A 14,603-nucleotide genomic window follows, 5' to 3' on the forward strand; every position below is an offset into this window, starting at 1 on the left:
AGATCTGGGTATGATCCCTGAGTCAGGAAGATCCCCTGGAGAAGGAAATGGCAACCCACTCCAGTATTCTTGCCTAGGAAATCCCATGGACAAAGGAGAGGAGCCTGACAGGCTACAGTCTACGGGGTCGCAAAGAGTTGGACACAACCGAGAGACTAAACCACCACCAAGCTAGGTCAAAAAAGTATAGACAGTGTAACATGGCAGAAAAGACATTAAAATACTATTATAATTTTTTAAATTCTAAAGTAACAAAATTGTATAAGTTAAAGAAATCATCTCGAATACAGGACTTTAAAAAAATATGCTTAATTCAAGAACATACAAAACGAGGGAAATCCAAGCTTCTGTGTAGATTCTGAAAGGGACTTTTAGAAATGAGGATTTCAGACACTGGGCTCAACAATTCTTAATCCTTTTCTGCAACTATCCAAAGTTTATCCCAGACACCAATTAGACTCACTTGAAAAAGGCCCTGCAGGGTATTTTAAACACAAATATTACTGTAGTGAAACCCTTTATAAAGCAAAATTTCCCTTTGAAAAAAAGAAAAAGAAAAGCAAACAAACAAAAAAACCCACCAAGGTTTTCTCAATTTATGTTTTATACTGAAAATTTAACTGATATTTTAACATTAAATTTTAATTTTTGAAAGGATCCTGCCTAAAAATATCTTAGTATATGCTTTGTGACTCTTTTTAAACAAGGAGTAACTAAAACATGCCATTACTTTTAATATGGAGAAACTTAATAAGTTTAGAGAACACAAAGCAAAAGCAGGAACATGCAATATAAATTTGTATCACAAATAGATAAATTACTGCTTTGGAAATAAAACTCAAACAAGCTAAAAGGGAAAAGCTGCATTAATCTCTCCCTAATGCTTAAACATAGACCAAGGTAGGTAAGTTTCCTAATAGTTCCTTTTAGGAAAATCCATTCTGTAAATAGTTTCCCCTTCAGTGATTCATTTTGAGACAGCACATTAAGAGGAAATACCGCTCTATTTGGTCTGTAGAAAGGAAGGTATCAGTAGATTATTTACCCATTAGGCTACAGAGGGCAACAGGGCAACTTCCACAGCAAAAGGAAGGGCCTTGGTAAGAAGGTCTACGCTCTCAGAATTTAGGGAATACGACTGAGGCAATTTTAGCTAACTATTGGGTAGCTCACAAGCTAATACATCACATCAAAGATTTAACCAGAAAAAGTTTTCGGCAAGTGGAACTGGGTAAACTGGGGAAAATGCTGATTACCACCCACCTATAAAGACCCGCAACACCTTCTGGAACTAACACCAAAAAAAGGATGTCCTTTTCATCATCAGGGACTGGAACGCAAATGTATGAAGTCAAGAGATATCCAGAACAACAGGCATGTTTCGCCTTGGAGGACAAAACGAAACAGGGCAAAGGCTAAGAGTTTCGTCAAGAGAACACGCTGGTCACAACAAACACCCTTTTCCAACAACAGACGAGATGATTCTACACCGAATCATTGACTGAATTGTCAATACCGAAATCAGACTATGTTGTTTGCAGTCAAAGACGGAAGAGCACTTTACAGTCAACTAAAACAAGATGGAGCTGACCGTGGCTCAGATCATGAGCTTCTTATTGCAAAATTCAGACTTAAACTGAAGAAAGTGGGAAAACCACTGTCATTCAAATATGACAAACATCAAATCCCTTATGATTACACAGTGGAAGTGACAAACAGATTCAAGGGATTAGATCCGGCAGACAGTGACTGAAGAACTATGGACAGACATTTTAACACTGTACAGAAGGGGGTGACCAAAACCATCCCAAAGAAAAAGACATGCAAGAAGGCAAAATGGTTGTCTGAGGAGACTTTACAAACAGCTGAGGAAAGAAGAAAAGTGAAAAGTAAGGGAGAAAGGGAAAGACATACCCAACTGAATTCAGAGTTTCGGACAATAGCAAGGAGAGATAAGAAGGCCTTCTTACATGAACTATGCAAAGAAATAGAAGAAAATAATAGAATGGGAAAGACTAGAGACCTCTTCAAGAAAACTGGCGATAACAAGGGAACATTTCATGCAATGGACAGAAATGGCAAGGACCTAACAGATGCAGGGACCTAAGAGATTAAGAAGAGGTGGCAAGAATACAAAGAACTATACAAAAAAGGCCTTAATGACCTGAATAACTACGATGGTGTGGTCACTCACGTAGAGCTGGACATACTGGAGTGTGACATCAAGTGAGCCTTTAGGAAGCACTACTACAAACAAATTTAGTGGAGGTGATAGAATTCCAGTTGAGCTATTTAAAATCCTAAAAGATGATGCTGTGAAAGTGCTGCATTCAATATGTCAGCAAATTTGGAAAACTCAGCAGTGGCTACAGGGCTGGAAAAGTGTCAGTTTACATTCAAGGCCGAAGAATGTTCAAACTACCAGGCAATTTAGCTCATTTCATACGCAAGCAAGGTTATGCTCAAAATCCTTCAAGCTAGGCTTCAGCAGTATGTGAACCGGGAACTTCCAGATATTCAGCAGTTCCAGAAAAACATTTACTTCTGCTTCACTGACTACACTAAAGCTTTTGACTGTGTGGATCACAAAAACTGCCCAAAATTCTTAAAGACGGGAATACCAGTCCACCTTACCTGTCTCCGGAGAAATCTGTGTAGGTCAAGAAGCAACAGTCAGAACCATGATGGAACAACTCACTGGTTCAAAATTGGAAAAGGACTATGTCAAGGCTGTATCCTGTCACCCTGCCTATTTTAACATATGCAGAGTACATCATACAAGATGCCAGGCTGGATAAAGCACAAGCTGGGATCAAGACTGTGGGAGAAATATCAACAACCTCAGATATGCAGATGATATCACTCTAATGGCAGACAGTGAAAAGGAAATAAAGAGCCTCTTGAGGGTGAAAGAGAAGAGTGAAAAAGCGGGCTTAAAACTCAACATTAAAAAAACTAAAACCATGGCATCTGTTCCCATCACTTCAAGGCAAATAAAAGGGGAAAAAGTAGAAGCAGTGACAGATTTTATTTTCTTGGGCTCTAAAATCACTGCGGATGGTGACTGCAGCCATGAAAATAAAAGACGTTTGCTCTCTGGAAGAAAAGTGAAAGTGTTAGTTGCTCAGTCTTGTCTGACTCTTTTGCAACCCCATGGACTGTAGCCTGCCAGGCTTCTCTGTCCATGGGATTCTCTAGGCAAGATACTGGAGTGGGTTGCCATTTCCTTCTCCAGGAAATCTTCCCAACTCAGGGATCGAAGCCGGGCCTCCTGCATTGCAGGCAGATTCTTTACCATCTGAGCCATCAGGGAAGCCCAAAGGTATGACAAAACTAGACAGTGTATTAAAGAGTAGAGGCATCACTTTGCTGACTAAGGTCCATATAATCAAAGCTATGGCTTTTCCAGTAGTCATGCACAGATGTGACAGTTGCACCATAAAGAAGGCTAAGCACTGAAGAATTGATGCTTCTGAACTGTGGTGCTGGAGAAGACTCTTGAGAGTCCCTTGGACTTCAAGGAGATCAAACCAGTCAATCCTAAAGGAAATCAGTCCTGAATATTCACTGGAAGGACTGACACTGAAGCTCCAATACTTCAGCCACGTGACATGAAGAGTTGACTCACTGGAAAAGACCGTGATGCTGGGAAAGACTGAAGGCAAAAGGAGAAAGGGGCGGCAGAGGATGAGATGGTTGGGTGGCATCATTGACTCAATGGACATGAATGTGAGCAAACTCTGGGAGATAGCAGAGGACAGAGAAGCCTGGTATGCTACAGTTCATGGGGTTTCTAAGAGTTGCCCATAACGTGGCGACTGAACAAGAGTCTTCTCAAGTTTCCTTCTTGAGCCTGGAAGTCCTAACCACTACCCTGTCCTCAACTGCTACCCCAATTCTTTGCTCCTCCTCTTGATCTCTATTTTTCCTTTATTGTTCTGAATAGCTTCCCACAAACAGAGAACCAGTTTAATGGAAAGCACTCAGTTAATGTTAACTGCTATATCAAAACTCACAAAAGTCATGCCAGTGGCTCAGACGACATCACAAACCTATATGTTAAGTCAGCCTGCACCATAGAAATTACCTCACTCTCAAGAAACCCAACATCAACCACAATTGTCCAATTCAGCTTTAGCTACAGCCTACCTTGTCCTAGAAAACAGGACCTCCTAGTTTTAAAAGGAAACTCCCATCTTTCTAGCCAATCATGTCCTGTTTCTGCAGTGCCTCTTTTAAGACCCCATAAAAGTCACTCTTACCCTAAATTCCCTGAGGAGGTGCTTGCTAGGCATTGTAGATCCCAGTCTATGGACTGTTTTCCCTTGAGTAAAAGGACATCAAACTTGTTACTAAGTTTTTTAGTTTTGCCATTTGATATGAAGATGATAGCAATGAAAACAAAGAGAAAAAGATCTGAAGGAAATACTAGAAGATCACTGTACAATTGTATAATTCCAAATGAATGTATATTCTCACCACTTAGATTTTTTTTTTCCACCACAGGGATAACCATGTCATAAAATGAATCTACGTCTCACAACTAACTTCAAAAAATTAACCATTTATTTTTATTAAGCCTAAGACATTATATAAAATGCACCATGGGTTTTATATTTCACTGAGTAAAAAATGCTCCCACTAAACTGTGATATAAATCAATTTTAAGATATACCTTTTTCAGAACTTTACAATTTATTTTTTAAAAGTATGTCTTAGATTTGATGGACTAGGGTGTAAAATTTTCTACCTTCTAGAATACATTAACAACACATCTAGATTTAAGTATAAATGAACCAAAAACTCAATTAACATAAACTAGACCAGCTTTTGAAAAATAAACTGTATTGCCACATTTTTTCCATCTAAATCTCTGTAACATATTCTCAGCACCAAATAAAAGTAAGTAGAAATCCACTAGCTGCAAGCTTCCAAATTCACTGTTCACACAAATATAAATGTCTTACAATACTTTTATGTGGACCTATGACTACCAACTCTCATTAATTGCAATAGGTATTAAAAATCTTTGAGTTGGGAAAAGTTTAGTATCTTGAAAGGCCTTGGCTATCCTGCTTACAAGAAAATTTATTTACAGTACAACAAAGACAAATCCAATATTCATATCATTAACAGAATAATATATATTTTAAGAATATGATGATATGCTTTGCAGTTACTAAGTTAAAAAAATCTTTTTACTTTAATCTAGAATGACATATTAACATCAGTCATTTTAATCACAAGGTCTCTAAGCCCAAGTAATAAAAAATATGCAGAACTGTATTCTCTATGTTAAGAAAGGTACACCTGTACATACAAGAACATTCCAAACACATTAATTTCAATGCAGAAGCAGCCCAATATCCAATGTAAATGGCTTCTAATGAAATGATACCTGCTCAGAAAATTTAAAGCTGTTAACATATTACAGCCACTGGTCAACTGCATTTTGATAAGTCACTCTGAGTTCACTCTCACTGCAAAACCTCACAGTTACTGCCTCAAGTAATAAATACTTAATTTTCAAATTCGAAAGACTTATTTCCAATAGAATCTGTCTTTATATATTTGAAGGCATTTTTTATTTTTGAAAATTCACTATGCAACATCTGGAGGTTTTCCACAGTATTCCCTCTCCTACCCCATTATGACATTCTATTTTCATTAAAGGGCTTCCCTGGTGTCTCAGAGGTTAAAGCGTCTGCCTGCAATGAGGGAGACCTGGGTTCAATCCCTGGGTTGGGAAGATCCCCTGGAGAAGGATATGGCAACCCACTCCAGTATTCCTTGCCTGGAGAATCCCATGGACGGAGAAGCCTGGTGGGCTACAGTCCACAGGGTTGCAGAGAGTTGGACACGACCCAGTGACTTCACTTCATTGAAAGAGAATTTTCATTAAAAGAGAATTTTTCAGCTTAGCAATGAGACACATGCAGAGTTAACTAGAGCCTAGAAATACTACTAAATCCAGGAGACTGAAGTGCCTTTAAGAAAGCTGGGAAAAGATTATTAAAAGTCTTTAACCAGTCAACTGAAAACAGTCATGAAAAAACCATCTCAAAAAATAAGGAATCAATGTTTTAGGACTAGAATATCTTAAGGGCAGACGACTAACCAACCAAAATTAAAATGAGAAAAGCAGAGAAGGGAACACAGACTCAACTACCATGGTTTGCTTGTGTAATCCCCCTCTCCACAGCACTGATCAGGGGAGAGATACTCAAGATTGTGAACAAGAAACTAAATTTATGTTGCTTTTTCAAAAGTGTTGTCAATGTCCAACCTAACATCTAGAGTCAGTGTACTTCTTTTCAGTCAAATTCTTTGATTTATTCACATGGTCTGTGCATTAATTTAGAGATACTGATACAGAGATAGAGATACTGATACTGGAAAAGAAGAATTAAACTGGGAAGACAGCAATGATTTTTATCAAGAAGTGGGCACCAAAATTACTTGGGTTTGTATTCTGTCTCAACACAGAAAGAAAAAAAAAAGGATTATATATCCCTGGGCCCCATCCCTAGAGTTCTGAAATGTACAACTGCTTCAGAAAAACAATTGCTATCAAGGAAACACCATGTTGAGTAGAAAGAACATTGACTTAAAGTTGCAAATAATATGAATTTCCATTCTCACTATTAGGTACATAACTTCCAAAATATTGGTCAACCTTGAGTTTCCTTTTGGGTATCCAAAGTATTATAGAGATGAATCTTTAAAGAATCTTACATAAAACTTTTAGGTTATAAAAACACTATATAAAATATTATCAGAAAAAAACTTAATGGACTTCTCCAAAAACAAAGTTGGTCATTTTTCTTTTTCTCCCCATTCTGGTATCCTAGTTGTTTCAATTTTATAAAATGTCATAAATAATCCCATGGCCAACAGAAACTTCTAACAGATACTCTAGACCTAGTCATTTCTAGAGACCTTTTATAACTCCATGCTGGGGACAACTCCATACAAACAATATTGCCTAATTAATTTTTAAATGTCTTGGTTTCATTCTATATTTGAAAGTACTATAAATATCTACTTTATTACATGCTTTTAGACATATTTAAGTCTTTTATTAATCCTATTAGGTAATTAAAATTACCTCCATTTTACAGATGAGGCTCAAATAAATTAATTTACCAGAAGTTACTAAACTAGTAAGTCCTGGGGTCAGGATTCAAATTTAGGCTATTTGGCCTTTTTACAACTTCATCAATTTTGATACAAGAAACAATTTCACTTTAAGAGTATAAATACAGAAGCAAACTATGTTAGACAACTTTTGGTTAGAAGTACTATGGCTACCTATTTAGATTAGAGGAAGCATGCTCAAGACTGATCATATGCTTTATCTTCTGGAGTTAATAAACTGCCATAAAAACTGTTATCTGAAATGAGCTTACACTTTACTATTTTCTTTCTTTATAGAATAGAAAACCAGCTCTGTCCAATATAACTTTCTATGATGACAAAAATAGTCTTTTATCTATGTTATCCAAAACAGTAGCTACTAGCCACATATGACCTGAAAATAGCACTTTAAATGTGGCCAGTGCAAAATATGAAACCTATGTATTTCAATATAGTAGACAAGGAACATACATTTATAAACTAAAATTTTCTGTAAATTGTTATTTTACTTATAGCCTCAAGCTCTTAATTTGCATTGCCCAAAGAAATTATTTAAAATTCAAGCAGCCAAATATGCAAAATTAAAATATGTAGCAAGTACAAGCACATATCCATATAGTTATTGCAGATCAAGACAACATGAAAAACAGCACACAGCCAAAATCCTTTGGGGGAGGGGGAAAAAAAAACAACAAATAAGACCAAATTTGTTAGAGCCAGCCAACAAAACTCCATGCGAAAAAGTTATAATCATCACAACTTTATTTTCAGATCAAGCATCCAAAGGTATATGATCTTTTCAGCAAAATACAATGCCAAGCACTATTATGGATCAGGCATTTTACCTGAAGACTTATTTTTTGTTCTTGAACCCTCAATGATAGCAGTAGAAAACAAAAGCAGCTGAAATGTGAAATAATCCCTAGAAAAATCAAGAATTAAAAAAATTCACAACATTAGTAAGAAGCAATTACTCAAAGAATGAAAAACTGGGGCTCACAGGGTTTATTAATAAGTACTTTCAGATATAAAGTTATATCTAATGGATTTTGAAGATGTTAACATTAACATTCTAGATTATAGATCCATGAGCTATTACTGTACTCAAATACCTTAAAGGGAATTAGAAATTATATTTAACAAAGGGAAACAGTCATTTTCAGTGTAAAATTAATATATCAATAAAAACATGGGAGTAACCTTCACTAAACTGTCTAAAACTCAAAATTTGTGGTCAGGGTCAACTGTTATCCTTTTTAGAAATTTATTTTTCTGGTTCAAGGAGCAATTGCTGGCTTCCTCTGCCTACATGCCATTGACATAAATGTCAATGCTTTCTTTAAATATAACTGAGAAATGACTGAACACCTAGTCGCTTTTCATTTGCATTGTTAGAAACTTACTTTAAAATCAAGACTATTCTTCAAGAGACAGAATATGCAACTCTTCTGATGACTTGGAAAAATGTATACTCTTGGGATTTTCTGGAAATTGACATTTGGATCCTTGTCCAAGCAAATATAAGCAAAATAAAACAGAACCCAAACTACATACTCTAAAAAGTGAAATAGACAAAAACAACAGTAACTAATTAAATACTTATAAATTCAGTTTTCTTGGGCATTTTTGTTTCTAACTTGCCTAGGAAAAAGCTCAGGATTAAGTATTCTATAAAACCACATACCTAATAAGCTATAAGAAGTTTTACAAGTCATCTAAGAAATTTCTAAATTACCAAATTACTTCCCAATCTTCATATCAAATTAAGATGACTTTCCTTTACTCTCTCCCTATCACAAATGGCTGATTTGCTAACTCCAAATAAATGTTTACTTAAATGAGTTGTCCACATTAATACCCTGGTTTCTCTTCAGATCACATAAATGAGTTGTTCACATTAAAAAAGGGAAAAAAAAAAAACACAGAAAAGAAAAAAACTGCTAAATATATAAAAACAGAATAAAATACACTTTGAACTAAAGTTTCAAGTTCATTTTTGCTTTGCATCAATGCAAAGAAAAAACCATCAGTCCTAAAAAAAACAAAAAAGCTGATTTTCAGACTTAATTTATGATTGTATACTTTCAAATTATATTAATGTATTCAATTATAAAGTAGTCTTTAATGGCAATAACAGAAGTCAAACAATCTGAGTAATATAATGTAGCAAATTTTAAAAATGTTATAGACAGTTCTAGATTCAAATCCCAACTCTGCAATGGATCTAGGAATAATGCGGATAACAATACCTACTTCACAGGGCAGTGATAGGAATTAAATAAAATAAAATTCCAACACTGCAACAGATCTAGGTACATAATGGGGATAAAAGTACCTACTTCATAGGGCAATGGTAAAAATTTAAAAATACCTGTTAAATGTCTAGAATTGTACCTGGCAAAGAACAGGTATGTTCTGAATACTAGCTATAGGACTACTGAGGAGGGACTCTTCCTCTGAGCTTGTTATCTCCAATTGAAAGAAATGATGAAGGCTGCTAGACGGGTCTCTTAAGAGTATTATGGAGATCTAATGAGAACGCAAATGGAAGACCTGAACTTTGGACAACACACAAAATTCTTTGAGCTTCGTTTTCTTCAAATAAATTGAAAGTTTTAATAGTTATATCTCACACACTCTTTAATATTGATCATTAAAAATCGAAGAGCTAATGTAAAAATGCTTAACTCTAAATGTTGGCAATATTAAACAAAATTCCATTTACTATCATATTGAAACTGAAAAATGTCAACTCAAATGGCATATAACAAAACATATTATGTCAGAACTATTATCAGATTTATGAAGTAGGAATATATCTATCATTTTGTTAGAATGAATTTGAGAATGAGTGTTACAGTGTGTATGTGTATGTACTGCTTTTATTAACTGAGGCTGGAGTGTGATGCTCCTTCCCTTCTGCTTCCTCCTGAGTTCCTCTAATTCTTCCTGAGGAGGAAGGAATTAGAAGGTAGAGTCTTAACCACTAGACTGCCAGGGAAGTTCCTTGGTTTTTTTGTTTTCATTTGTTTTATTTTTCATTGGCCCAACATTTTTGATACAAACAAACAAAATTAGAGTCTTTGAGCCAGAGGTGGCCAATACTTTGCAATCTCTGTATTCAAGAAACAATACATTCCATGAGGAAGGGAACCTTGTAGATTCTGCTTACTCCAGCAGGTAGCATGGTGTTTTGCAGTTACTGCTTGAAAAATATTTTCTGAACAGCTAAGAAAACAGAAGATCTCAGAAGACTAAAGAAAGCACCAAGCAACAAATGAACCAATGGAGAGAGAAAACACCGCAAAGTCAGAGGGCTGGAGTTTCGGTGACTCGGGCACTTAGTTTGCAGTCTGGTGACTCAGCTGAGCTCAGACTTTTTTTAAGTGTACTGACTTCTTTATTCAAGTGGTTCCTATCAGCCAATCAACCAGAGAGCACTAATATATGAAGAGTTTGCCAATAAATAATAATAAGTTGATTAAAATTATGGGTAAAGAGTTATAAGTACTATGTATACACAGGAGAGATATTTTAAATGTCCATTCCACCAGGATAATAAAGCAAAGTGTGAAACTCACATGTACCTGGAGCGAAAAGGAAGGTGAGAACCAGTATTTCTCACAACAACAGTCATGCAATACTAACAACTCAGAGTTCTTTCTTGATCCCCTTACACTCTGCTACTAAATGACTAAATATTGCGACTAAATTACTTAAGAAAAAAAACACCCTGTGAGAAAAACCCTGGAGAAACTAAATCTAGATTCATCTGAAAATTCATGTAATGAAACCTCATGAAAATCAACAAAGGGCAAATGTAAAATGCTTTCTTCAAAAAATTGTTTTAAGGAGAGGGGAAACACACTGATTCTGAAAGAGGTTTATTTCTTTCTGCTCAAATTTTACCAATCCTTCAGCCGCCCAAGGCAACTTCAGTACCTGAGCGAACCCCATTAGAATAAGGGGAGAAGGCTGCTCTGATGGTGAGAGTACTACTCACAGAAAGAAGCTACTGAGCTGGGCTGAGGCTAGAGCTCTCTCTGCACCCAAAAACAAGGAAACAGTTCTAAACAAAACTCTACAGTTTTCACAGTTTTAAACAAAAAGGGCTAGTGTGCACCAAGCTTATGACCACAAGGTTCACAAGAGGAAAGTATCTTGCTTTCTATCCTCTTCTATTTGAGAAACAAGTAAGTGTGATCTGTATGTGTGCTAACATTACACAACAGAGAAAAGTCATAAACTAAGTACACACAACAATGTGAATGAAGGTGAACCAAGCTAAAAAACTGAAATAGACACTTACCATAAAGTCAGAACGAACGAATGAATGGAAGTAAGGGAGATGGTGACTCTAAAAGGAGAAGTTCCTAGAAGGATTAATACTTCAGAGGAAGGGAAAAGGAAGGTCAATGCAGAAAACTAAGTCAGTAATCTAGAATAAATATCATGTAAATAAAAAACAAAAATCATTAACAAAGACATAAGAGAGGATAAATCCAGGAGCTCTTGTATTGAAATTATAGGAATCACAGGAAGAGAAAAAGGAACAGAGAAAGAAACAACAATCAAAGAAATACTAGAAGAAAATAATCCCCAAGCTGACTAAAGATCTGCATTTCTAGACTGAAAAGTCTTATAAAGTCTCAATTAGAGATGGGAGCACAGTGAAAAAACACTTAGATAGATGCATCCTGGGAACAAAAAGAGAAGTTTCAACCTTCAAAAAAAAGAAATTAATCTGTAAGCTTCTAAATGGAAAGAACAGGCAAATTAAGATGAAAGAAAAATGAGACCCAGCAAGACCTCACATCTGTAATACTGGGAATAAAAGAATACTACAATTTTACAGACTTAAAGGGGAAAAAATTAAAATATCCTATATTTAGCTAAGATAGTAATCATATGTGAAACCAAACAAGAAACACCTGCAAACCCAACAGCTCATTAAGTATATCATCCACCAAAGACTAAGGAAATTACTGAAACTGCAACATAACAAAGGGTTTTTGAAACAGAAGCAAGATCCTGCCAGTGCAAACTTAATACGTAATATAGGATATAAAGTCAAAATTATTCCATAATACCCAAGAGTTGGAGATAGAGGGGAAGGTGAGTAGGAGACAGGAAAGTGAGCAAGAATAATGTATTAGGTAGATGAGCACAAAGACAACTCCTAATTTTGATAGAATAAAACAGAAGTATATGTTTAACTATATATATATTAAAGTTAGGTAACCAACAAAGAATCAAAGATTTATAGTGAAAGTTCTGAATTAATTTGGAAGAAAGGGAAGGAACTCGACCAATCCAGAGAAGACAAGGAAGAACCACCAGCCATAATGTAAACGTATGTGTGCTGAAAGGTACATCATATAATATTTATCTAGCTTCAAAAAAATCAACTTATTTACAATGAATTAAAAAAAAAAACAGGGAAAGATAGGGAAACAACTGTCCTAGAACACATGTCAAGATATAACAGTTGAGGAGTGAAGATGAAAAAGAGGGAAAAACCTACCACAAAATGAAGTTGAAACTAGAAAAAAATGGAGCACAAGAAAAAAACGACGTTCCTGATATCACAGGACCACAAGGGGACAAAAGTGAGAATAAACTGGAAATGAAAAGAGCTTTAATAATTACCTATGGGAGACAAAAAAAGGAGATCCCATCACATACCTATAGTAAAAAATAAAACTCAAGAAAACATCACAGAAACAAAACTAGATCTAGGTCTATATACTTAAGGGCATACTGAATCCTAGAAAGAACTAATCATGAAAAATCAGTGCTATTTAATATATACTCTACTGTATTTTTGTCATAAAAAGTGGAATTCTTTAGGCACCTTGGTAAAAAGAATGTCAACTCTAAAAAAGAGGTGAAATCGGGTTGGTCTTAGATTTCTCCAGAGTAGCACTTTACACTATAAGGCTGGAAGAATGTTTATAATATCCTCAAGTAAAGGAAGCATAACCCAAAGATTTTATATCTAGTTGAACTGTTACTTAAAAACAACACAGATAAGCAATGTTAAACAAGAAGTCTAGTGAACTGTTTCCCATGACTTCTCAAAGGATTTATATGAGGATAAACCTCAACTAATCAAGACATGCCTGGAAAAGCTTAAGCAAAAGGACTGGCACTGAGAAGTGAATCTACTTAACTACAAGATTAAAACAAATGTGGGAATTATGATATACAAATTATATACCTAAAAATTAAAAGTTAATTATTGTCTAATAATTGGGTACAAAAAAGTATCATTTGAAGTGGATAAGGCAAATAACAGAAGTATTTAATATATAATTAAATTAATACAGAAGTAATAAATATATAAATATATTTATTAGTTTAAAGATTAAGATAAAGAGATAATTAAAATTGGGATATGGAGGTAAGAAAGGAGAAAGGAAATATATTTAATTTCATCATTGCTCATAAAAAGAAATAAAGTGTCTAAAGTATCTAAAAAATACTTATACAATTATATTTATGAAAGTACTCTCTAAAAAGAGAAAAATGGTTCTTCCTAAGTAAAAGAAGCAGCATATGAAACAAAGAAAAACTGGCCATTTGGTGAAACATTTTTAAAGAGCCAGAAAAACAAAGTATATAAAATTATAATGACAGAACTAAAACTAGCCTGTTAATACATGTAAATGAAATAAACCAACACAATAAAAGGAAAGATTAGATCCTGACTGAAATTAACCCTGCACTGTGTACATGAAGCATATTCAAAACAAAAAGATAAAAGTTGAAAGTAACAGGACAAGAAAACATTTACCAGGCAAATACAAACTAAAAGAAAAAAAGAATTACAATCTTAACATCAGACAAGGTTGGACATAATGAGAAAAGCGTGAAAAGAGACAAAGGACCATTATAGCAGTAAAAGGTGAAATGGCACAGAGTTATTCTAGTTAGGAATAACAGACATAGCACTAGCATTCATAAAGCATAAAAGCACAGACAAAACAGAAGAAATAGAAATACTAGCAGCAGAGGACTTTAACTCACTTCAGTCCATGACAAAGAGAGTAAGAAAAAGATGGATATAAAAGACCTTTCAAACTGAATACAAATACAAAACACTTCCCCCAAATGACTGCATATTAAACAACAAAAAGAAAATCTTAATAAACTAAAAGAAACAGTAAAGATAATATCCTCTGATCACAATATAGTAAAACTAGAAAACAAGTAACAAAACTACAGGGAAAAAGCCCTTACCATGGGAATTTTAAAATACTCAGTAACTTTTGATCCAAGAGGGTATTCACCCAAAACATAGAATATTTGAACAAATTTTTTAAAAGTAACAACTTCTTCAATATCTCATATACTAGCAAATATACTCCAGCATTAAAATAAAGTACTAGAAGTATTATCGGAAATATTAATGTATAAGAAATACTGATCTTTACAGCAGTGGACTTTACTTTCACCACCAGACA

General features: G+C 34.9%; 1 protein-coding gene across 1 annotated transcript in view; it reads right to left on the bottom strand.

Moving 5' to 3' along the window:
- Window positions 1–14,603, bottom strand: part of ZNRF2 (zinc and ring finger 2, E3 ubiquitin protein ligase) — a gene marked incomplete at its 5' end in the record, with an annotated part of 93,766 nt that overhangs the window by 12,798 nt on the left and 66,365 nt on the right. The window lies entirely within an intron of this gene.

Source organism: Bison bison, unplaced genomic scaffold (assembly GCF_000754665.1).
Source record: "Bison bison bison isolate TAMUID 2011002044 unplaced genomic scaffold, Bison_UMD1.0 scf7180017858770, whole genome shotgun sequence".
Lineage (NCBI taxonomy): Eukaryota > Metazoa > Chordata > Mammalia > Artiodactyla > Bovidae > Bison > Bison bison.